The following is a 25169-nucleotide window of genomic DNA, read 5'->3' on the forward strand; positions in this document are numbered from 1 at the left end:
TAAAATCTAGAAGTGGTCTACTTTTATGAAATACTCTTATTTGATGTATATGGTCTACTTACTAGGATTTGATAATACTACCCTAAACCTTACACCCTTAACTTAGACTTCCTTGGTCTGACAGAAAGTGGTTTCCTTATTAAAACTCATAAATTTCAATAATCAAATGGATTAAATGTATAGCTCTCGTATCTTTAAATATATTATTTCACATGTCCCAAGAAAACTTTTGGGCTTGATGGATTTCAATCTGCTTATTAGTATCACTGACTTATAGCATACAAATAGTATCCATTGTTCCACAGCATCTCCAAGATGGTGTTTGCATGTGTCTCTTCTTTCATTGTCAAGTTTGTTCAAGTGGTTTATATCATTCCTGACTCATAGTTCATTGGACTTACTATTTTCTGATCAGTTACAAATTCAATGTATTTGCTTTAAAGAGGGATTTCTAAGTTATACACAAAAGTAACTTTTCTACCATGCAGAGAAAGATATTGTAGGTAAATAAGGCTGTATTTGTCACATGACAAAGATATTTCAAGGAGTGGGATATTGGATTGTATATTTAGTTGTTGACAGTTGTAGCTTTTCGGAGTCCATTATGTTAAACCATCATATACCTGGAGTTGAAGTAAAATATGTCACAATTTTTAAAAAGAAATATCAATTCATCCATTCTCTGAAAAAAGGAATAGATCACAGCCTACTTTTATGGCAGGATTGCATTAGTAAGGGCAATTTTATTTTTAAAACCTAAAAGGCAAGCCTTTTAAAATGCTGCTGTTATTTACTGTACCATTAACAGCTCCTTCTCTGATGGTTTTGCTGTTATATTAAAGACCTTCTCCAATCAAAAAATATTCTCCATGGTTGCTAGCTAATGGTATAATTATACTAAGTTGTCAAGAATCTATTCTTGAGTTTCAAGGTAAAATTCCTCTCTCAGCTACCACAGAACTGACATGCTTCATTGTTCGTTATTCATCATTCTTTGGCTTCTTCTGCTTTACCATGTGGATCAAGAAAAGTTTCCCTGGCGATTCTATTGCTCATACTGAGACGTGTCAGTGATGTTTGGTTTGTTTTGTATTCTTCCTACTTGCCAAAGGGTCACCTCACTAGAGTTTGATCAATTTGTGGTTGTTTTAGGCAGTCTTCAGAGGCTGAATTACTTCTCCAATTCCTGGTTTCTGTTTGCTGAGATTGTTCTAGTTGTTCTATTTTGTTTTTTCACTTATGGCTGAGGAGGTCTTTCTACAACAACTACACACAAAGCTCAGCTAACCAAAAACAATCACACCTGTTGCTTTTCCTCAAGAGGCTCACTAAATGTTTGACTCACTAAGAGACTTTGTCTTCTGCTTCTCGCCTCCTCAGCCTTCCCATCCTCTTCTCCATGTTTACAGAAAAGCTCAAGTAGCCCTCTGTGTTTCAGACAGGGTCTAGGGCAGAGTTCTGCCTCTCAGAAATGTTGACTCTGGAAAAAAATAGGAGACATTTGTTTGGTCTGATTCATCTACCGTATGCCATGAGCCATGTTGGGCAAAGAAGAGACTGATGCCTGTCCAAACTCAATTCTCCATTTAAAAAACAATGAAATGTGAGCACTATAACTGCTTCATTAATCACCAAATATTTACCAGTCCGCTAATATTTTGATAGTTATCTTTTCTTCCAGCGATATGAATAAAATTCAGAAACAATCATTTTTTGTTATCTGCCTGGCAAATGGTCCTCTTGCAAGGTAGCTATCTTTTAAGCCTTTCCCAGGAACTTGCAAGAGTAATCCAAAGGAAAATCAACTTGTGAATTTACTCATCCCAAAGCTGTTCATGTCTGTGTTCAAGGATGCAGGGATATAGAGGGTGAGGAAGACCTTGCCCTATCTGCTGGATCCTGTCTTAGCTCTTAAATCTCCTTGCAAATATTCTGCCAGAAATCATGACCCAAAGGACTCTAATCCTGAGTTCCTGCCCCTTGCCTGCAGCTCAGGACTACGACCATATCCTTCCTCCCCAAGTGACCACTGTTCCATTAGAAACAGAGAAAGGGGAAAATGGATTGGACTGCTTTCATGCTGTTATTTTTAACTTCTCAGGCTAAACCTAGTGGAAGTCTTCTATTTATTTAGTTAGTTATTCTTCACTCCTTGGTTATAAAGAATGGAGTGATTATATGTGAGCAACATGTTAGATGTAAAGGAGCAGTCAGAGAAAGGGCAAGGAACAAACTTGAAGAAACAGAGGCCTCAAAATCTAGATGAGGGAAAATTACATATGGCAAGAGAAATAAATTAAAGCAAGTAAAAAACAGCAGGCAGACTTGGGGGTTTAGCCTAGTGATTAAGATGCCTGCATCTTACATCAGAGTACCTGGGTTTGATTCCTGGATCCAGCTCCTGACTCCAGATTCCTGCCAAAGCACATCCTGGGAGGTAGCAGGGATTGCTCAAATGATGGGCTCCTGACACCTATGTGGGAAATATGGATTGAGTGCAGGCTCCTGGGTTTATTCCCAGCCCAGTTCTAGCAACTTCAGGTGTTTAGGGAGTGAACCAGCAGATGGGAACTCCGTGTCTGTCTCTCTCAAACAAATAAATACAAAATAAATAAAAAGTGGGGCCAGCACTGTGGTGTAGCAGGTTAAAGCCCCATCCTGCAGCGCTGACATCCCATATGGGTGCCAGTTCAAGTCCCAGCTGCTCCACTTCCCATGCAGCTCCCTGCTAATGTGCCTAAGAAAGCAGCAGAATATAGCCCAAGTGTTTGGGCCCCTGCACCCACATGGAAGTCCCAGAAGAAGTTCCTGGCTCCTGGTTTCAGATTGGCTCAGATCTGGCCATTGCAGCCATTTGGAGAGTGAACCAACAAATGGAAGACTTCTCTCTCTCTCTATCTCTACCTCTCTCAGAAACTCTGTCTTTCAAACAAATAAGTCTTTAAAAAATTTAAATAAATAAATAAATAAAAAGCAACAAAAAATATAATGTGGACAGTATATGGAAGGTCACTTCAAAAAGTTCTTGTAAAGTGAAATTTTAAAATAGGCTTATTTTGGTGAAAACATTTTTGAAACTCATGCAGTTTTCTCATAATATGCATTTCATGAACTTTTTGATGACCCCTCATATATTCATGGATTTCAAAATTTGTTTGCAGAAAAATAAACTTATCTTTCTACTCTATTTCCATGAACTTTTTGAAGTACTCTTCCTTAAGTGCTGACAGGACTGAATGTGGGGTATAGGGAAGTGTAGGGAGTATTCAGATCCTCTGTTGTGTTTTGATCATAATGCATCAGGTAGGATGCAGGAGGAGGTCAGATGCAAATACAGGCTACATGTGAAGGTTCTTGAAAACAACACTGAACAACTAGAACTTTATTTGTGGTGATACTGATGATTTTTGAAGAAAGAGGAACATATCTATCCTTTAGGATGTGGTTTGGTACAATGGTTAAGAGCCAGTGCTCTGAAGTCATATAAAACTGGATTTGATCAGTGATTATTTATTTCAGTGATTTATTTATTTCAGGCACTATTCTAGTCATCAGAACCATCATAGTGATTAATATTGACAAGGTCTCTGCTCTCATGGTGCTTACTTTTTAGCAGGGGGCAGGAGAGATTGATGATAATAACATAAGAAATGAATTTTCCAGAAAATTCCAGATGGTGATAAGTGCCATAGAGAAAATGAAATTGGGCTGGCAGGGGGCAAGGAAACCACTTTAGACAAAATGGTCAGAGGAAACAAAAGTAAAATTTTAGTAAAGTACTGAATTAAATGATGGGATTATTCAGGTGAATATCTGGAGTAAAATCTTCCAAAACTGGGTTCAAAGGCTATAATGTTGGAATGAGTTAGATGTGTTTATGATATCTTTATAGACAATGGTAAGGATTTTGTTTTATATTCTAATTGTACTGGGAATCCATTAAATAAGGTTTTAAGCAGGATGTGATAAGGCATGATTTTTTTTAAGGATATTTGTTTCCAAGGCAGAGTTATGGGGGGGGGGGGGAGAGAGACAGACAGACAGATACTGAGACTTTCATCTGTTGGTGCATTCCCCAAACGGCTGCAAGCCAGGAGCCTGGAATTCCATTGGATCTTCCATGTGGGTGCATGCACCCAAGCATGGGCCATTTTCCCCTGCTTCCCCAGATGCATTAGCAGGGAGCTGGACTAGAAGTGGAACAGCTGGGACTCAAACCAGTGCTCATATAGGGTGCTGGTTTTGCAGGCAGTGGCTTAACCTATTGCTCCACAATGCCAGTCCCAGCGATTTATATGGATTAAAAGTTGGTTAGAGGCCATCATTGAGGAGTACAGGGTAAAGCCACTGCATGCAATGCCGACAAACCACATGAGTGCCAGTTCGTTTCCAGGCTGCTCTACTTCCGATCCAGCTCCCTGCTAATGGCCTGGGAAAAGCAGTATAAAATGGCCCAAGTGTTTGGGTCCCTGTCACCCACGTGGGAGACTTGCAAGAAGCTCCTGGTTCCTGGATTTGGCCTGGCCCAGCCCTGGCCATTGTGGCCATCTGGGGAGTGAAGCAGTGGATGGAGGATTCTCTCTCTCTTACTCTGACTTTTAAATAAATAAATAATCTTTAAAAAATAAAAACAAAAATCTTGGTTTTATTATGTTTAGTGAAATAAGATTGTCCCCAAAATACAAACATCTTATGTTTTCTCTGATATGTTTGAGTTAATATAGAATACAAAAAAAAAAACAAAACACATATACAGGACTAAAACACACATCTCATGATTTGGTTGTTTTGTTTTTAGCTTTTGTTTATACTTCTGTAGAACTGTGGTCTTTCTACTTTTTACTTGATGGATATTATGGTTAGTTGCATTAACCCCATGATTATAGATTGGGCTGAAGTTATGTTTTTTGCAAATATCATAGGAAAAATGGAAAGAAGGAGGGGGAGTGTGGGAGGCAAAGAGGGAGGGAGGGACATGTAGTTATCTTTTTAGAACTGTACCTATGAAATTTGTTCTCTTTATTAATTTTTTCAAAAAGTTGGTGTGCCTGATATATGTTGAATTTGTAGGGTTTATAGACAGAAGCAGATAACTCAGGATGCGTTTTAAAGACAGAGCAGGCAAAGATATAGATAGAGGTCTACTGTTTTCCTTATCTGATCTTGAACAAATTGCCTAACTTTACTTTGGCGCCAGTGTCCTCATCTTTAAAAAAGAGATGATAATAATACTGAATGTGTCCCCTAAAAAATACATGTTGGCAAATGAATCTATAGTGCAGCAGTCTTGGGAGGTATAAACTTTAAGAAATGATTAGGTCATGTGGACTCTGCCCTTGAGAATGGATTGGTGCCATTATCTTTTGAGTAGATAAGTTATCATGGGAGTGGATCTCCTATAAAAGAATGAGTCTGGGCCCTTCCTTTTGCTCTTATATGCATTTTCTCTTTACCTTCCACCATCTGCCATGAGATGATGTGGCCAAATGCAGGTCCATCAACCCTAGATTGCCCAGCCTCAAGAACTTAAAAGGAATACATTTCTTTTCATAATAAGTCGTGGTATTCTATTATAGTAATACAAAATAGACTAAAACAAGTATTGAACTGATAGAATTATGAGGCTTAAATGAAAATCACACACTATATACCAGGCACATCACTTGTACTCACTTAATAATGTTTGTTATTAATATTGTAATGGAGCTATTAATCTGTATTGGGCATAAGTCAGGAGGTTATTGTGACTATAAAGGAGAGTTAAAAAGAGAGGCTGGAGTATAGCAGTAAGAAGGGAAATGTTCACATTACTAAATTTAATTAGTTAACATCAAACATTTAAGTAGGAATGTTTGCTTAGTGACATATCCAAATGACTAATAAAGTTTAACATTAGTAAGTACAAGAGTCAAAATTCACTTCCATAGTGATACTTGAAATAAAATTGCTAATGGTTGATTTTCATTCTTTTAATACCCAGCTAACTAATTACTTTTCTGTATTATCATTTCTTATCACATAAAACCATGATTCATTTCAAATATGTTGTTGAAACGTGGTTAAAATACATCAATCCAGGCTTCAAATAAAGTGATTGTGCATGAGATGCACTCTCTTTCAACTCTGCACCATAACTAAAGTTTTCTTTTGCTATGTTTGAACTTAAGGTGATCCTCTTGCATTCATGAATAAAAATAAAGGTAGACCTTCCATTTGTTGTTTCATGCTTTGGGTGAACTTTGTTACTCTAGCAGTGAGAATGAATTGCTGACTGTATTGGTAATTTTCTTTCAACATTATATGAGTTACCAGGTAACTCATCATCCTTAGAGTATCAAATGGCAGTTTTCAGTTATTCATTTCTATTTTCTGGTTTTGATCACTCATGATAGACTTAAAGAGACTGAGCTTCAAAGTACTGGTCCAATATTTATGAAGTTTAATGCACAGTTACCTAGGTGACATGACATTAGCCATAAAGGTTAAGGCTTATGAATATTAAAAGTTTAAAGAGCTCTTTGGAAGGTGTGAATCTTTCATCAATTATTTCCTTACAGATGAGTGATGAGAAGCCATAATTTAAAATATACAAATCATCAGGAAAAGACAGTATTCAGAAAATCATAGTTAGGTCAGCATTGCAACTGTGATTTTTCACTGAGTCTCAGATTTTAGGAAGAACAATTAGGAAGTAGAATGAGAGAGAAAAAAAGTGGATTTATTATCTAAGTACTTCATAAAACATCCAAAAGACTTTAATTGTTAATGTAATTAGATGAGCATATCAGTTCTATTTCAATTACTATTAGAAAATAGTGTTTTCATAAAAATTATGTAACTGTAAATGAACTATTAGCTACGAGCAAGATTTTAAACAAATAGCAACACCTCTTTAATGTGTTTTTGTCACTTAACTGCATATTCACCACTGTTACTACCCTTCATCAAGCTCTAGTATGCACTCAGAAGTCACGCTGAAACTTGTAGCTCCTTTGCCTCAATCGCTACTACTTACTTAATTGAGCTTAGATGCTATAGCCTTTTAATGTCCTGGCTGTTGGTATTTGGCTTTATCTCTGTGGTCAGGGTGGGAAAAGCAGCTTTGTTGGACTTTGCTATGTCATCTTTTCAATGGAAAACTCTCAAGAAGTAAATGGTTACTATCTTAACTCTGTAGAATGAGCCATTTTATACAGGAAACTAGAGAAGTGAACACAAAGAACAATTTGGGGTTACTTTGTTGTTCTTTTATGCTTGCTTCTACCCATTCCATTCTAATCTATGGAGTTCAAGGCTGCCTCAAGGGTGCTTTATATTCAGTAAAGGTGAACTGCCAATCTTTCTGCTTCTGGGGAAGTTGTGAGGTAAGTAAACTGTCAGCAGCAATTATTTTTCTTATCTTAAGCAGATAATTAGTTCCAAATACACTTTCCTTAGCATTTTCCAAACTATATTCTTCTCACATTCAAATCTGCCCTCAAATCTACCCAATTAAGGTGAACTGAAAATAGAATTCTTATATCCTATTTCTAGTGTCATTGTAAATGTCTCTAAACAGAGCCATATTATAATATATATGCTATTTTAGCTATGAATATTTTGTAAAATATATCTCCAAAATATCACTGTTCAGATAATAATGCTAGAAGCTTTATACATTACCCTCTTAATTCTCTACAAGCACCCTATGAGAGGAGGATTAATCATCTTAGTTTACAGATGAGGAAACAAAATCAACAGGATTAAGTTCTTTACCTAAATCATATACTTCATATGTGGTCAACGCTGGATCTGTATCCAGGTGTAATTCAAAACCTGTTATTTTCCCACTATAATACACTAACGACCTTTCAGCTGCTTACAATAATGTGATACAATTATTTTATTTATTTCTCTCTCTTCCCACTCTGGTATGTAAGCTTCAGAAGAGCAGGGTCCCTGTCTGTCTTATTCAACTCCATAACTCAAGGGCACCAAACAGTTTGTTAAATTACAGGCCTTCAGCAAATACTATTGGAGGAAAGTAATGATTACAGGCTTTTTTTGTTAATTTTAATTTAGATATTTGTATAAGAAGTGCCAAAAATGCCAACAAAGTACAGTTCAGGTAAGTCAGAGAAAGACACCACAGTAGGTTGAAGGCTACACTAGAAGTGTAGACCATGGATCCCCAAAGAGTTCATACAACTTAGGGATGTGTTCAAATCATTATTAGGAGGGAGAAAGAACGTAGTAGAACTTCTACTCATTTTTATGTTTTAACTCATCCTTTTTGGGTTTCATTTCTCTTATTTTATAATATACCTATTATTTTAGTAAAATATATAATTAGATAATACAATAAATAATAACATAGTAATCTAAGACACAGTTAATAATGATAACATGAATTTATGGGGGGGTGACTGCACAAAGATTTTTACTGTAGTTGTACACACAACTTGGAAACATCTGGTCCAGAGAGAGAAATAAACAATCATATATTTATAATTCAGTGTTCAACTTGAATTGTCTATACAAATAGACAGATACACTTCAAGTTGGGGTGGTGGTATTGGAAAAGTACAAAGGTACTTCAAAAGGTTTCTGGAAAATGGAATTAAAAACTTTTATTTTGGTGCAAAAAATTCTGAAATCCATGCATAGTTTTTCTTATGTATTTTCTTTGAAGACTCTTCATATGTGAAGGGTGCTCAGAAAAAGTTCAACAAAGAAGGTGGTATTTTAAACAGAATCCAATAGAATGGGAAGATAAAACAGATTTTCAGAGAGAGAAGTCTTATGAGGTACAGAAGTGTCATGTCAAATTCCAGAGATGTTGGCAGAATAACAAAGTTTATCTGGATTTCTAAATAACAGGGACTAGGTAGGGAATTACTATTTGATTATATAACTAATATATGAATACATATATTGAGTATGAATGTTCATTTCTTTAAAAACTGAGTGAAGCACAGGATCACAAAAAGTTGGAGATCACTCAAAGGATTAGACTATAGGTGATAGCAGTCTGAACCAAGGTGGAAACTATGGGTTATAAAGAAAAGGATATGTTCAAATGATATCTCAGCAGAAAGATTAAAGTGTGCTTTTTCAGGGGGAAGGAGTAGAGGAGGAGTTAAAGATGACTTGTGGATTTCAAGCCTGGTTGAAGTTACTATAACATTGACGTATAAAGTTATCAATAGGAGAAGAGAGAAGTTTTTTAAACTAAGATATCCCTTACATAATAATATACCCTTATTTCCTCATTTTATGACCGTTGTCATGAATCCCACATTATATGATACTAATATACCCATACTTCCCATCCTTGCTTTTAAAAAACAGTATGATTGTGTTGTGTGTGTTTTTGTGTGTGTGTTTACATAGGAAGCAAATATAGCAACATGTTAAAAATTGTTAAAAGAAGGTAAAAGAAAACAAAAAAGAGAAAGCCAAGGATAAAAGAAACAAAACTGAACACTAATAAAAAGATAATTTTAGGACAGCAAGTTAAGAAAGGCAAATCCAAATATTAAGAACCAATTTGGGGGGCTGGTGCTGTGAGATAGGTAAAGTCACCGCCTGCACTGATTGCCAGCATTCCATATGCATGCCGGTTCAAGCATGCTGGTTTGAATCCTGGCTGCTCCACTTCTGATCCAGCTCTCTGCCATGGCCTGGGAAAGCAGTAGAAGATGGCCCAAGCTCTTGGGCCTCTGTACAGCATCCCCAGCCATTGCGGCCAATTGGGGGAGTGAACCAGTGAATGGAAGATATCTCTTCCTCTCTCTCTCTCTCTCTGCCTCTCCTATCTCTGTGTAACTTTGACTTTCAAATAAATAAATAAATCTTAAAAATAATTTTTCATTTATCAAACAACTAATGAGCATGTATTTTGTCAGGCACTTTGTTAAACATTGAGGCTAGAGTGGGAAAAAGACAGACATGGCACTTACCCCCAAGATACTTACAGACAAGAGGGAAAATGTTTATAATTATAATTTATGGTAAGCTCTATGAAAGTATGCCTACTATAGATTAGGTGGTCAAAGCAAGCATGGGAGGGAGTGCTGTTTCACCTGAGAATTGCTAGATGTGAAAGCACCAATCAAGCAAAGAGGAAAGAAGATCATTCTAGGAAGAGGGAACAAAAAGGATTGTATATGCAAAAATCTTAGTGTGCTGGGGCAATAGAAAGAAGGCCAAAGTGACTGGTACTGAGCAAGAGACACGGTGGTATAGTATGAAGTTAGAGTGTCAGGCAGAAGCCAATGTATTAGTGTGTATTAGTCAGCTTTTTGTCACTGTAACAAAGTACCTGAGGCAACTAACTTAATAAAGAGAAAAAGTGTATTTAGCCCACAATTTTTGAGGTTCAAGCCCAAGAGCAGGTGGCCCTGTTGGTTTGGCCTCTGATGCGGTCATTTTTGCTGGCAGTATTGAGGCAGTGCAGAACATCACGTGGCAGAAAGGAATGTGCGTGCCTATGTCCATGTGGTCTCTATAAAGCCTCCAAGATTTAATCATGGCAGTTACATCTAACAACCTAATCCAATTCTAATTCAGTAACCTCCCAAAGGCCCCCACCTGCAAACACTATAATTGGATTAAGTTCCAACCCTTTTAGTGTCATTTTTCTAAGAATTTGAGGACCTAACTTTTCACACAGCTTTGGGAAGCATTCACCATCCAAGCAATGTCCAAATCATAGTGGAGAATCTTGAAAACCACCTGAACAGCTTAAGAGTTTCTTCTTCTTTTTTTATTTTATTTTTTGACAGGCAGAGTGGACAGTGAGAGAGAGAGACAGAGAGAAAGGTCTTCCTTTTGCCGTTGGTTCACCCTACAATGGCCGGTGCGCTGCAGCCGATGCACCGCGCTGATCCGAAGGCAGGAGCCAGGTGCTTCTCCTGTTCTCCCATGGGGTGCAGGGGCCCAAGTCTTGGGCCATCCTCCACTGCACTCCCTGGCCACAGCAGAGAGCTGGCCTGGAAGAGGGGCAACCGGGACAGAATCCGGCGCCCCAACCGGGACTAGAACCCGGTGTGCTGGCGCCGCTAGGCGGAGGATTAGCCTAGTGAGCAGTGGCGCCAGCCTATTCTTCTTTTAATAGGAAATTATTAAAAGATTTCTCACTAGATGCAATAAGATGATCTAATTTATCTTGTTGGTTCCTTTGGATGAGATACTGCAGATAGTTAAAGCATTGAGAACAGATGCATTCTCAAGAGATAGTATAAACCAAGAATAAGGTGAAGGCTGAATCTTAGGGAATGTGCATTATTAGCACATGATAGGAAAAGGAAAAAGCAAAGAAGCGGGGTGTTCAGAGAAGTGGGGAAAGTTGTCATAGAAGTTCATGTAAGGGATGTTTCACAAGATAGTCTGGTTAACATTGTTAAATGCTCAAAAGATCTTAGGGAGAAATGAGGTCTGAGATAAAGCCTGTACATTTGGGATCAAGAAGCCATTCTGAAAGTGTATCTTCCATAGAAAACAACGAAGATACAAGCAGTGGCTACGGATCACATTGCTGACAACATGTTAGTCAATAAGAGAATAAAGTAGAATGATAGGTAGAAACAGTAGCAAGTTCAATGGAAGGTCTTTTCAGACTAGTTGAGACCTGCAGGAATTTGGGTTTGGGTTAAGAGAAGTGGGGGAGGTTTTTGGGAGAGGTTAAAGTAGGCAACTGAAAATGCTTGGAAAATGCTTGAAAAATTAAGGAATAATTTCCAGGTCAAGAGTCTGAGGTGAATTGAAAGAGTTGTAGTCAAGATCAGAAGTGTTAGTACAAAATTTTAAGGGAAAATATTTTCCCCTGAAGCTGGAGAGAAAGGTGAGAAAATAGATGTAGGAAGACAGAAATTTTGAAGTGGTAGAAAAGTTAGAGTCTATGGAAGTTGACACTGATCTTCAATCAACATTAAGAACACACACTAATGTGTTATGAGGGTTCAATAAAGTAAAGCCTCTTTAAGAGCAGGAACCCATGAGATTATCTTGTTTGCTTTCATTTTTATATTTTCCATACCATCTAATGGTATCTTGTACAAGTAGGTATTCAGTTATCGAGCTGATTGTTTGACATGATCATTGTCTTCCAGTTATTTACAACTGGAAAGAATCAAACAATATATGCTATGCATTTTAAAAAGCACATAAACCTGTGGATTGGGCTGATGTGGGAGTGCTTGAGAGGAGCTGAGTGTTCATCTGTGGCTTAATCCTTGCCAAGGGTTTAAATGGAGGTTTTGCAATAATCTAGAAGTGAGCTTCTTCTAAATCTTAGGGTTAGAGAGCAACCTCATGGGGAACTGTAAAGACCTGACCTCTGTGGCAATCATGCTAGAAAATCAGCAGGTAATTCACAAATTTGCTAAGACATGGAAATGAAAGAATCAATGTGTGAAAGGGACTCTGACCTAAGCCTAGGAGGTTGGCCATTCTGTAGTCTTTGCTTTGGAGCTGTATTTTCTCAAACTAAAAGTGAAAATAAGCATTTCAACCTAAATGGGATGAAAGTCAAGAAATTCCATCCTGTAATCATTTCTAGGTTAAGCTTTCTAAGCGAAAGATACAGTTATATTACTCCCCCTGCACAAAAATATCCAAGGGTTCTCCCTCTTGCCTATATAATTAATATAGAGACTCAGTAGTCCCTCACTGATGGGAATCCACAGTAGGTCTCCTTCCAAACATTTCCAGGCTTATTTCCAACTACACTCATACACATTTCACATATTCTTGCCAACTAGACTAGGAACTATTTCCTGATCATCTTATGTACTTTTAATCTACATTCCTCTACTTGAAATAGTTCCTCCACTTCCACTTTGAGCTATATCAAAAATTTCCCTTCTCTTTTAAGACCTACCTCAAATATTGCCATCTCCTCTATGAGGTCTTCCTTGTCTCCTCCTCCCAAACTGGATCTTCTCTAATCACTTTCTTTTTTAAAAAAAGGATTTATTTATTTATTTATTTGAAAGTCAGAGTTACACAGAGAGAGAAGGAGAGGCAGAGAGAGGGAGAGAGGTCTTCCATTCATTGGGGCACTCCCCAATTGGCTACAATGGCTTGAGCTGCGCTGATCTGAAGCCAGGGGCCAGGAGCTTCTTCCAGGTCTCCCACACGGATGCAGGGGCCCAAGGACTTGGGCCATCTTCTACTGCTTTCTCAGGCCATAGCAGAGAGCTGGATCAGAAATGGAGCAGCCGGGACTCGAACCAGCACCCATATGGGTTGCCGGCACTGCAGGTAGTGGCTTTACGCACTATGCCACAGCACCAGCCCCTTATCACTTTCTATAGTACTTGGGAACACTTATGCAAACTTATAATGCAGTTATTTATAAGGTGATCTATTCTCACTCTCATCTTCTAACCCCCCTAAATTTCAAATTACTTGGTGGCAGGACCAAAATAATGATCATGTTTTATTCCTTTCACAGCATAGGATAAGCAGTTCTTTGCATTGGCTTATTCAGAGCTAGAACGAGGTGAGGGGTTGACATAGTTGGGGAGGCAACAGTGAAAGATCTTGCTAATAAGAGATACCTCAAACACTATCTTGGAGATTTCTGTGAAACACTGGGTCATTTAATCATTCCTGTTATTTTTTTTACACATGCCAGTGATTGTATTTATTACTTTTTACATCCAGGGTAGAGATTTCCCATTGTTGTAGTAACAGATTTTGTGATCATTTTAAAATTATAAAGTGTACTGATCCAAACTGTACAATATGGGGGTACTTCAAAAAGTTTGTGGAAAAATTTGAAATTCATGTACATGAGGGTTCTTCAAAAAGTTCATGGAAAATGCATATTATGAAACACCTATGTATGTATTTTTTAAAATTATGTATCAAAATAAACTTATCTTTCAATTCCATTTTCCATGAACTTTTTAAAGGTTCTTTGTACTTGCAAAGTGATATTTGGAGGTGGCATAATGTAGTGTAAGGGGCTTAAAGTAGGGTGAATAACATTTACACCTCCAGCTCCCGAAAGTAGACATGTGACATAGGCCTGGCCAATCAGCATCCCTGTGGTTTGAACGTGTTCTGCAAATTTTATGTGCTGGAAACATGAATCCTCAAATTCATATGTTGGTATTTGGAAGTGGGGTCTTTAAGAGGATTGAGGTTTAGGAGTGATTATGAGGGTGGAGCCCCATGAAGGAATTAGTGACTTTATAAGAAGAGGAAGAGAGACCTAAGCCCACAGGTTCCCTGGATCTTGCCATGTGATACCCTCTTGCCTCTTATGCTGCTGCTGCAAAAAAAAAAAACCCTCAATGGATGCCATCACTTTGATATTAGACTTGCAAATCTCCAGACTGAGAGAAACAAATTTTTTTTCTTTATAAATTGCCAGGTTTGTTGGCTTCTGTCACAGCAGCAGAAAAGAGACTAAGAATATAATATTCACTTATCTATGGTCAAAGCGAGGCTATGAGCATCAAGTGGGAAAATGAAAAACTGTAACTGTTGAGAAGATGGGATGTAAGATTGAAGCCTCTGGCTGTCATTCTTTCCACAACCAGGATCAAACCTGTCTCAAAACATGGGCTGTACAGAGGAAAGCAGCACTGATTGACCTGAAAGAGACATGATGATATCATCCAGCCTCTGGATCATTCAATCAAGGGTGAAGGCAGTTCATCTCTTTCCCCTCCATTCTCACTCTTGCAGACTTAGTTAACATGAATCAATGAACAACTTGTTTATTCCTTAAGTCAATTGAGTTGTGTTTATTTTTCTTGTATTCAAATAATACTGAATAGCTATAGTACATGACCTTGGGCGAGTCATAGTCTCTGAATCTCAGTTCATGTGTAAAATGCAATGATTTCTCCTTTATCTATCACATCGGGATATCAGGAGGCTTCGCATATATGTGAAATATACATCGGAGCATTTTGACAACCATAAGCAGTGAAGAAAAAGAATAGATATTTCCTTCAAGGAAAAAAATATTGTTTACTATGATTGTGTTTTCTTTAGAAAACAAAGAAACACTATTCAATCAACCATTATAGACCCTGGAAAAGCACAAGCCCGTGCCCAAACCATTATAGTTAAATATCTCACCACAGGATTTCTCTTTGATGACTAAAAACCACAGAATTTTTTCTTTCTTTTCTTTTTCAAAGAACATGAAAACCTACTTATTATTCCACCTAGAAAATGCAAGAGCTAGCATTTAACTTTAGGGTTGGCTCTTAAAAGCCTGCACAAAAATTTTGAAAGAAAGATTTGTTGCTGTCTCATACACTGCTCATATTCAACTTTTCATTCTGAGTACAGGTTGTAAATATGTTTTTAGAGCAAAGCATTTAAGAAATGGCAATATTCAACCTTGGAACATTGCATTAGTCATTCAAACGAGATATATTTTAAAATCAGTTCAAATGCTTGTCTCTACCACCTTTTTACTCCCACTTCTTTCCTTATATACCACATTATATTTGATGAAGCAGACACTTAAATGATAATCTGTGTCACTTGAAAAAGTTACTGCAATTGCCAAAGGAGCCTAATTTCTACCCTGCTTCCTTCAGGACCTAGAATCATCTGCATTATTTACAGATGTCTCAATCTTAGGGAGAAATCTGCATGTAAGTGTGGCTGTTTAGGTGTGGAATGGGTGGAAGACCTGCCAAATGGATGTTAACCTAAGGAGATGAACTATTGCCTTACAATTGGACTGTGAAATTCACCTTGAAGTTTCTGGACCTAGGGACCCCACGTTTAATTTTCACCTGTTTTGTAATAAGCAACTGACAAAGGATATAAATGGTACTTGCAAAATTGTATTTTAAGGCCAAGAGATAAGCTAGCACAGCAGAATAATATTTAGAAAGTAAGCATAGGGAGTTTAAACAATTGTCTCATTTTGTCAGAAAGATGGTCTTGCTCTTAATTTTCTCCATCCATTTTCACTGGCTAGAAATGCTAAGAAGTGCAGTCTCTTTTGGGGGAAAATTGTTCTCTGTACCACAGTGTTCTATGCAAATGAAACCTGTAATGGAAAAATCATCACTCATGCATCTGTGAATATAGTTTCTTATATTCAAGATAATTCTGATGTACTCATCCTAATTTTTTCTTTGACCTATGTGGCGTATATCCCAGCACCTTAAGAAATAATCCTTAAAACGTTTTTTCCCTTACTGCATCTATGAGGAAGTTTAGTAGATTAACTTGGTACTCTCCTGGACAGATGCTTTCAGCATACATAATTTGATGAGATTCAGCAATATTCCATTCTTCCCAAATGAATCCACCAATGAGCAGAAGACTCCTGACCAGATTCCTCAGTACTACAAGAACATCAAATGTCTAAAAATAACAGGATCGGCTTGTGGGTACCATTTTTTTTAACTCTGGCAAGGGGCTGAAACATTTCTTTCACATGAGAACATAAAGGTGTAGATTTTTGACTGGTTTCAATAAACTGATAAAGCTCCTGATGCTGGAAGTAGCTGTTCTTCCTGCTGCTTCATATCTAGGAACCCTAGATCTCTCTTTTACAAAAGAAGTATACTGGCTGGCGCCGCGGCTCACTAGGATAATCCTCCGCCTTGCGGCCCCGGCACACCGGGTTCTAGTCCCGGTCGGGGCACCGGATTCTGTCCCGGTTGCCCCTCTTCCAGGCCAGCTCTCTGCTATGGCCAGGGAGTGCAGTGGAGGATGGCCCAAGTGCTTGGGCCCTGCACCCCATGGGAGACCAGGAGAAGCACCTGGCTCCTGCCTTCAGATCATCGAGGTGCACCAGCCACAGCGCGCCGGCCGCAGTGGCCGTTGGAGGGTGAACCAACAGCAAAAGGAAGACCTTTCTCTCTGTCTCTCTCTCTCACTGTCCACTGATTTCAGTGGCGATGAATGTAAGAATCAGAAAGCTTAAATGATTTATCAGCCAAGAGGTAACAGATGGTAGAGGCTTTGAAACAAGACCTGAATGGAAAAAAAAAAAAAAAAAAAAAAAAGACTGTTTAACTTAAGTCAGTGTTCTTAACTGCTGCCCTGCCTTGCCTCTCAAGCAAAAACTCACGTAACATTCCAGAATTATATCAATGAATTACATTGAATCTATATTCTCTATCTAGTAATATCACATTAATGAGAATTGAAAAAAATTTATGTTTTAAAAAGTTAAAAAAAAAGTGCCTGGAGCATGGCAAACACTATTATTAATGTCAAGTCTTACCTAATACATCCAGAGTACAACGACGCTGGTTTTCCCCTCCAGCCCTGTTCCTTCTCTATTACTATTTCCTACCTCAAGAAACAGTTTCTGGCCTAGGGGAACAAAAGAGAGACTGGGATTATCAGAAAGGAAGCAAGGAGGAGGGTCCTTATGGAGATAGGACCCTGGTGTTTCTTGAGGAACACAGTAAGAGTGGATCTAGTGACCATGAAACAAAAAGCCGCAGACTGGAATTCAAACCTTGGCCTCCGCGAGGAGCAGCTACACGTGCCAGGCTACTGGGACTGGAAAGCAAACAGGAAGGAGTGATGCTTCTGCTTCCTCCAGCCTGGTAGTCTCCCTGTAGCGCCCCCTAACCGCAGCGCCTAGCAGGGGACCGGCGGCCCCTGAATTGGCCAGAAAGGTACTTTGCAGATTTGCTTCCCTGCGGCCCAAGGCTACAAGGCATCACAAACAGAACACAAAGGTGAGTCCAGTGGATGTTAATTTAATAACTAGCACAGAAGATCATAGTGAGAGGATGGGTTTTTCCTCTCCTATATCCCCTTCCCCCAGAAATATGTGAAATCATCTATGAGACCTAGGACGGAAGGAATAATTACTTCTATGGGAGAGGGGTAGTGTTCTAGTAATTTATGTTTTAAATCCCCTTTCCTGATCTTCGGAGGATATCCTTTATGTCTTCTAGCTTAATGGATTCCTGGCTTCTGCTTCTACCACTCTATTAAGATTGCTCTAAGATTACATAATAACTCCATTTGCTAAGTCATGTCCTCTTTTTTCCATGCTAGTTCTAATTTTCTTTAGCACATAATATGTTCAAAAACTCTCATTCTTAAAACTCTTTCCAAAACATGTTTCCCTTTCATTTTTGCCTGCCTACTGCATTCCTTTGCTCATTTTCCCCATTCTTCTTCTGCTTACTCCCCAAGAGTTCCTGTTCCGTGGAGTTCTGGCCTGGAGTTCTTTCTCTTTTCATCTTACATAGGTGATCTCATACAATCCTGCACTTTTAGCTATGAACTATATGAGGATACTTCAAAAACTCATAGGAGATGAAATTAAAATATATGTTTATTTTGGAAAAAAATGAAATACATGCATTCTCATATATCAGTGGCTCTCAATCTATACTGGTAACCCAGACTTCCTTCTTCAATGCTGATTGCATGTTTGTCTACTGAAACAGCTCTACTTCAACACCCAACTGATATCTCTGGACTAATGTGTCCAAACAAAATTCACTTCTTCTCTCCATGTAATTCATTCTTCTTTGTAAATTTCCCCCTTGATTACTAATATCAGTGCCTACTAAATCACCCAATGTAGAAAACTTGGAGTATTTTTTGAGTAATTTACCTCTTTCAGCACCTGAATCCAATTGGTCATTGATTAGCCTGTTGCTTAAATATCACTTAAATCAGTTTTAGTTTTTCCATTCTTATAGGCACTGTTTGATTCAGGCTTTCACTCTCTCTTTCCTTGACCCTCACCATAACCTCCTAATTGGAATTCCAGTTTCTGGTTTTTCTCCTCTTCCAGACATCCTCCATTTGAATATCAATATTAACTTTTAGGAAAACAAATCTAGTCATGCTGCTCATCTACTTAAAAAAAAGTCACAACAATAAAAAGCATAACTCCAACATCTCACTTCCCAGTGAACAAACTATAAAGCCTCTCTCTGAGTAACCTACCAGTAATCCTATAACACCTAGCTCAACTAAACTAATTGTGTGGAGTCTTCCTCCACTCATCCAGAGATAGTTATTTTCTTTCCAGTATTTCCTCATTACTTCACATTTACTTTTATTAACATTCATTCCTTTGTATTTCCCCTGTCTGCCCCCCATCATCTTTGCATTTATAGTACTAAGGATAGTGCCTAGAACATTCTAGAAACCTAAGAAGCATTTGTTAAGTCAATGAATCAATTAAGTCATTAATGTGTATAAGGGGACTCTTTGGGAACAAGCTGCAACCTCGTTTAGCTTTTTTCTTCCACTCAAGAAAGCATGTTGAATAAAAGTGAGGGAGGATCAGTATGAATTGTCTTAACATTAATTTTTGAAAATAAACTAGTATGAACTTGCCTCTTAAAATACTGTTAAAACATAGTACTATAGAACAGCTCAAAATTTATTGGTGGCATACAATGATGTGTTATAACTCCACAGTTGCAAACTGCTCTGAAAAGCCAAGGAGTGTTCTTTGTTTATCAGAAACTATATAGCTGGTGCTTTGGGGTATAAAATGAAGCCTTACATATTCCTTTTAAAGTTTCTTTTTTTAGTGTTTTAGCATTTTGAACTTACACCCTGAAGCCTTTGATGATAGACTCATTTTTTAACAAGATTTGTTTATTTTATTTGAAAGGCAGAGTTACAGAGAAAGAGAGAGAGAGAGATCTTCTATCTGTGGGTTCACTCTCCATATGGCCTCAATGGCCAGGGCTGGGCCAAGCTGACTCCAGGAACCTGAAACTCCATCTGGGTTTCCCATGTGGGTGCAGGGGTACAAGCTCTTGGGCCGTGTTCCACTGCTTTCCCAGGCACATTAGCAGGGAGCTGGCTTACAAGTGGAGCAGGCTAGATTTGAACTAGTACCCATATGGGATGCTGGTGTTGCAGGCAGCAACTTTACCCTCTGTGCCACAATGCTGGCCCATGAAGATAGACTCATTTGTTTTTTTACAAATCTAATACATGTATTATTGCCCTTTCTAAAAAATGTGAGGCCCAGCTCTGTGACATTGTAGGTTAAGCCTCTACTTGTGGCACTGGCATCCCATCTGGGCCTGGTCCGAGTCATGGCTGCTTCACTTCCAATCCAGCTCCCTGTGAATGGCCTGGGAAAGCAATGGAGGATGGGCCCAAATGCTTGGGCCCAGGTGCCCATATGGGAGACCCAGAAGAAGCTCTTGCCTTCTGACTTCTGCCTGGCTCAGCTCTCGCTGTTGTGGCCATTTAGGGAGTGAACCAGTGGGTGGAACACCTCTCTCTAGCTCTCCCTGTCTGTCTATAACTCTGCCTCTCAAATAAATAAATAAATCTTTAAAAAATAAGTAAAACTGTGGCTGGCCCTCTAGGTCAGCACTAAGCTGTATTGAAAGAATATTTTTATTTTCTTGTAATACTTCTTCTATGTATAAACAGTCTTTTTTTTGCATTTGTAGATAATCCCTTGGAATATCATGTACTTTTTATAAAACATCTTGAAAATAGCAAATTATTTTTAAAGATAATTTAGGGAAAGGTTTTGTAAAATTTTGTCTATATTTAGAGGCTTCAGTGGCTCTTCTATCTCTAAATTTTGTGGTTTTATGAGTAAAGTCTTGCCCTAGGATAAAAGGGGGCAAGAATCATTTCCTCTTCTAAGAGGAAAAACTGAGTCAACCAGAAATGTCATTGAGAGTACCAAGTCTGTAATTACTTTCAATTGCCCCCATATAAGGTGAGAATATGGTACCACTTTCTATAACTGATCTCCTTAGAGTTTTCACAAATAATGTGAATTTGAAATTTTTGTATTATTACTAAGGTATGTTCATACACGAAGTTTTAATTCTTGATTACTTCTTCTTTGTAAGAAGTGCCTCCTTTCTTGAACAGAAATCTATTTTTGGACCCTAATTTGTATCTGTAGGAGAGGATTTGACATATGCAAACTGTCTGTGGATTATTCTAGTGTTGTTCAGAAGGCCTGTAGAAATCTCCCCTTGTTTTTTAAGGAAAAAAAAAAAAAGACGACACCAAAGCATCTCTGTGGAAATAAACAACCTGTAAAGAAAATACACAGAATATTTTTCTGAAGGCTGAGAGGCGGCACATGTTGTCAAAGTAATTGTTTTTCTTTCATGGAGGAATGCTAGAAAATGCCACTGAATTTAAGTATCTGTATAATAAATCTTCAGTATGCCCCAAACATGCAATTCTTAGGCTAGGTGCAGCTTTCCCTACAATAGGATCCAAGCAAAATGAGTGAGATTAGGAACAACTCTGCTCTGAAAGGTCTGAAAAACATCTGAGCAGTGGGAAAACTACAGGTCACACCTGCCACATGATTATCAGAACTCCACCAAAGGAAGCTTAGAATTTCCCATTTAGCACTCTGTTGCATGACTTTATTTGGTGTTGTTGAGTAGCTTAACAGACTCATGGTTCTTAAATAATTAAGGCAAATAACTTGAATTTTTCTGTCCTAAAGAATGTACTGTGTTTCCTAATTTATTTTGGAAGCAGCATGTTCTCTCTGTTATTGGCACTAGACAGTTACTGCAGCAAGGGAATCTATCCATGATGCAGTCCTTCCTTGGCATCAGTGAGATGAGCGTGTGGTATTCACCTTTGATAGAGTTCAAAAGCCACAGAGTTCCTTTCAGGCCTAAACATTTTGTAAATGCTTTGCCTTTGACATGGCTGACCTTAGCCCCCTTTTCATGGCTGTGTAGATCAGTGCTTGTGGTGACAATCTCATTTTGAGAACAAAGGGAAAGAATTCTTACCAACCAGTGCCTCTTTTGACCTTCCTAGTCTTACATGTGAAATTACTGTATTTCTCAGTACAGAGTAACTGATAAAATTGGAATGCCTTTTTTCCCTCTAGTTGTATCCTGTAAGGGTATATTGCTTATTTAACACATTAACATTAGGTATTGCCCATAGGAAGAAAAGCAGAAGGAAAGTTGAAATTAGGTACCTTCCAGCTCTGTAGTACCATAAGATGAAAGAGCTGTCTTGGTACGTTCTGGTTCACAGGTTACCTGCCAGTGAATCAGACTCCCTTTCCTTAGAAGTATTTCTTTGGTGTTTCATGGCTCACAGGACAGGCAGAAGTAGGTATCAGTTCATTATGTATCTTTTTTATTGTTTCAATGTTCTTAGTTTTCCTTTTTTCTTTTACCACTCTCTTTGTCTGCCACTCTCCATTTTTGCCTTCCCTTACACCATCTCCAGCTATGTTCACAGGGGAATGGTTGGCTCATAAATTTAAATGAATAGTGCTGGGTGGATAAGCAAGCAGATTCTCTGTCATGTGGCCTCCACTCCAAGTAATAATATTTTCAGTGCTTATCCGTAGATTTCTGCAACATATCTGAACTTCTCTGGCCTGCTCAAATCTATCAGACTAGAAATCCCTGAAGAGCAGGCTATTCTGTAAGATTTATGATTCTTCTTGTTTTTAGTCAAGTAGAGACTGCATCTGTCTTCTGGTAGATAAGTATTTTCAGTTCCACTATTATCTGAAACAAGGTGGTACATTTTTTAGAGATAATATCATAAAGAAGGGGCTTTGATCTGGGAACCAGAAACCTGGTTTCAAGTGATGACTCAACTACCAACGACTAATGTGACTTTGGTGACCCTGAACTAATCACTTTACTCTTGGTGGGTCTCAGTTTCCTTATGTGAAAAGAAATATCTACATCAGTCCATGTTGTTTTTAGATTTACATTTCATAAATAACTTACAATGTCAGCAATTTTTCTTTCCTCTACTAGGGGTGAGGAACTTTCTGCCAAGGGCCATTTGTATATTTATACCATCATTCATGGGTCATAAAAATTATCAACTTAAAATTAACCTGTCACTGGCACTGTAGCGTAGAAGGTTAAGCAACTGCCTGCAGTGTCACCATCCCATATGGACACCAGTTCGTGAGCCGGCTGCTCTACTTCCAATCCAGCTCCCTGTTACTGTGCCTGGGAAAACAGCGGAATGTGGCCCAAGTCCTTGGGCCCCAACACGCACGTGGGAGACCCAGAAGAAACTCCTGCCTCCTGACTTCAGCCAGGCCCAACCCTGGTCGTTGTGGCCATTTGGGGAATGAACCCACCCCCTCTCTCCTTCTCTCTCTGTATCTCTGCCTTTCAAATACATATTTTTTTTTTTTAAAAATTAACCTGCTATAGATTTATTTAATTTCAAATCTTACCTGCAGTTGCTGTGGTAGGACCAGACCAAATGATCTCTTGGGCCTTATATTGCCCACAGGCCAGATGTTTCTCACCTCTGCACAGATCAAATCTGAAATGTGAAATTAGATGCACATTGTATAGATGGCGCCCTTCAATGGCCGCCACGGCTGGCAGGCTGCAGCTGGCGCACCGTGCTGATCCGAAGGCAGGAGCCAGGTGCTTCTCCTGGTCTCCCATGGGGTGCAGGGCCCAAGCACTTGGGCCATCCTCCACTACACTCCCGGGCCACAGCAGAGAGCTGGCCTGGAAGAGGGGCAACCGGGACAGAATCCGGTGCCCTGACCGGGACTAGAACCCGGTGTGCCAGCGCCGCTAGGTGGAGGATTAGCCTAGTGAGCCGCAGCGCCAGCCATCTTTCTGAATGTTTATAACTCCTGTACCTAATCAAATTTTTATAGTTGTTTTACCCTACTTAATTTTACAGCTTTTTTTTAATTTGTCTTATGGGCTGGCTATTTCATTATTTATTCAGTGATGAAATACATAGTGTGGGTATATGTGCATGTGTGTGAATCTGAACAGGTATGCGCTAAAGTATTTAAAAATGATTGTTTTTCTGTAATTGCATGAAGAATGTATGTTTTGTTTTGGTTATTTATTGCTGCATAACTAACTGCCAAAACTTATGTCTTATTTATTGTCTCTTTTGGGATGACTTGGCCCCAGATGAATGGTTCTTCTGCTCTATGTAATATTGGCTGGGGTAATCATCTCAGAGTTCGAGTGGGTTAGAGAGTCCAAGGTGGTGTAACTTATATGCCTTGGTGGGCATGCCTAGAAAATGTACTCAGCTAGGACTCTGGAAAGACGGCCTCTTTGTTATCTCTGTGTAATCCTAGGGCCTTTCTCTGTCCACATGATCTCTGCACTTTGTTTCTCCCTGAGGGTAGCTGGACTTCTTAAATGGTGGCTCAGGGCTTTCAAGCACAAAAGTGGAAGTTTCTAGGCCTTCTCAAGACTTTAGATTTTGCTACTTTCACAGTGTAACTTCACTTCTCGTATACTTTGATTAAAGAGAGTCACGACTGCAGCCAGCATTCACAGGCACATTTCATTGGGGATTAACTTTGCAGATAAAATGTGAGCAGCACGTGATCATACTGTATTTCTACTATACAGATAGAATAAAGGTAAATAACCTCAAGAACATAGACAATAGTAAAATGTAGCAAAATATTTAGGAAACTCTGAGTCTTCAGTATTTAATATCTTTGTTTTTAATATAACTTAATTGAAGTTTGTATCATTTAATTATTAATAAGGGCAATATTTAATAACAGGCTCACAACATTCCCGAAAATTTAATAATTGGCCTTTGTCAGCCAGTGCACCATTGGTTTTGTTTTTCTTCGGAAATCACAATGTAATGCATCCTCTATGATTTCCAGTTTGGTTTTCTTTGCATCTTTCTGAATGTTTTTTGTTTGTTTGTTTTTTACAGGCAGAGTGGATAGTGAGAGAGAGAGACAGAGAGAAAGGTCTTCCTTTTGCTGTTGGTTCACCCTCCAATGGCCGCCGCGGTCGGCACGCTGCCGCTGATGCACCGCGCTGATCCGAAGGCAGGAGCCAGGTGCTTCTCCTGGTCTCCCATGGGGTGCAGGGCCCAAGCACTTGGGCCATCCTCCACTACACTCCCGGGCCACAGCAGAGAGCTGGCCTGGAAGAGGAGCAACCGGGACAGAATCCGGTGCCCTGACCGGGACTAGAACCCGGTGTGCCAGCGCCGCTAGGTGGAGGATTAGCCTAGTGAGCCGCAGCGCCAGCCATCTTTCTGAATGTTTATAACTCCTGTACCTAATCAAATTTTTATAGTTGTTTTACCCTACTTAATTTTACAGCTTTTTTTTAATTTGTCTTATGGGCTGGCTATTTCATTATTTATTCAGTGATGAAATACATAGTGTGGGTATATGTGCATGTGTGTGAATCTGAACAGGTATGCGCTAAAGTATTTAAAAATGATTGTTTTTCTGTAATTGCATGAAGAATGTA

This window comes from Oryctolagus cuniculus, chromosome X, assembly GCF_964237555.1.
Source record: "Oryctolagus cuniculus chromosome X, mOryCun1.1, whole genome shotgun sequence".
NCBI lineage: Eukaryota > Metazoa > Chordata > Mammalia > Lagomorpha > Leporidae > Oryctolagus > Oryctolagus cuniculus.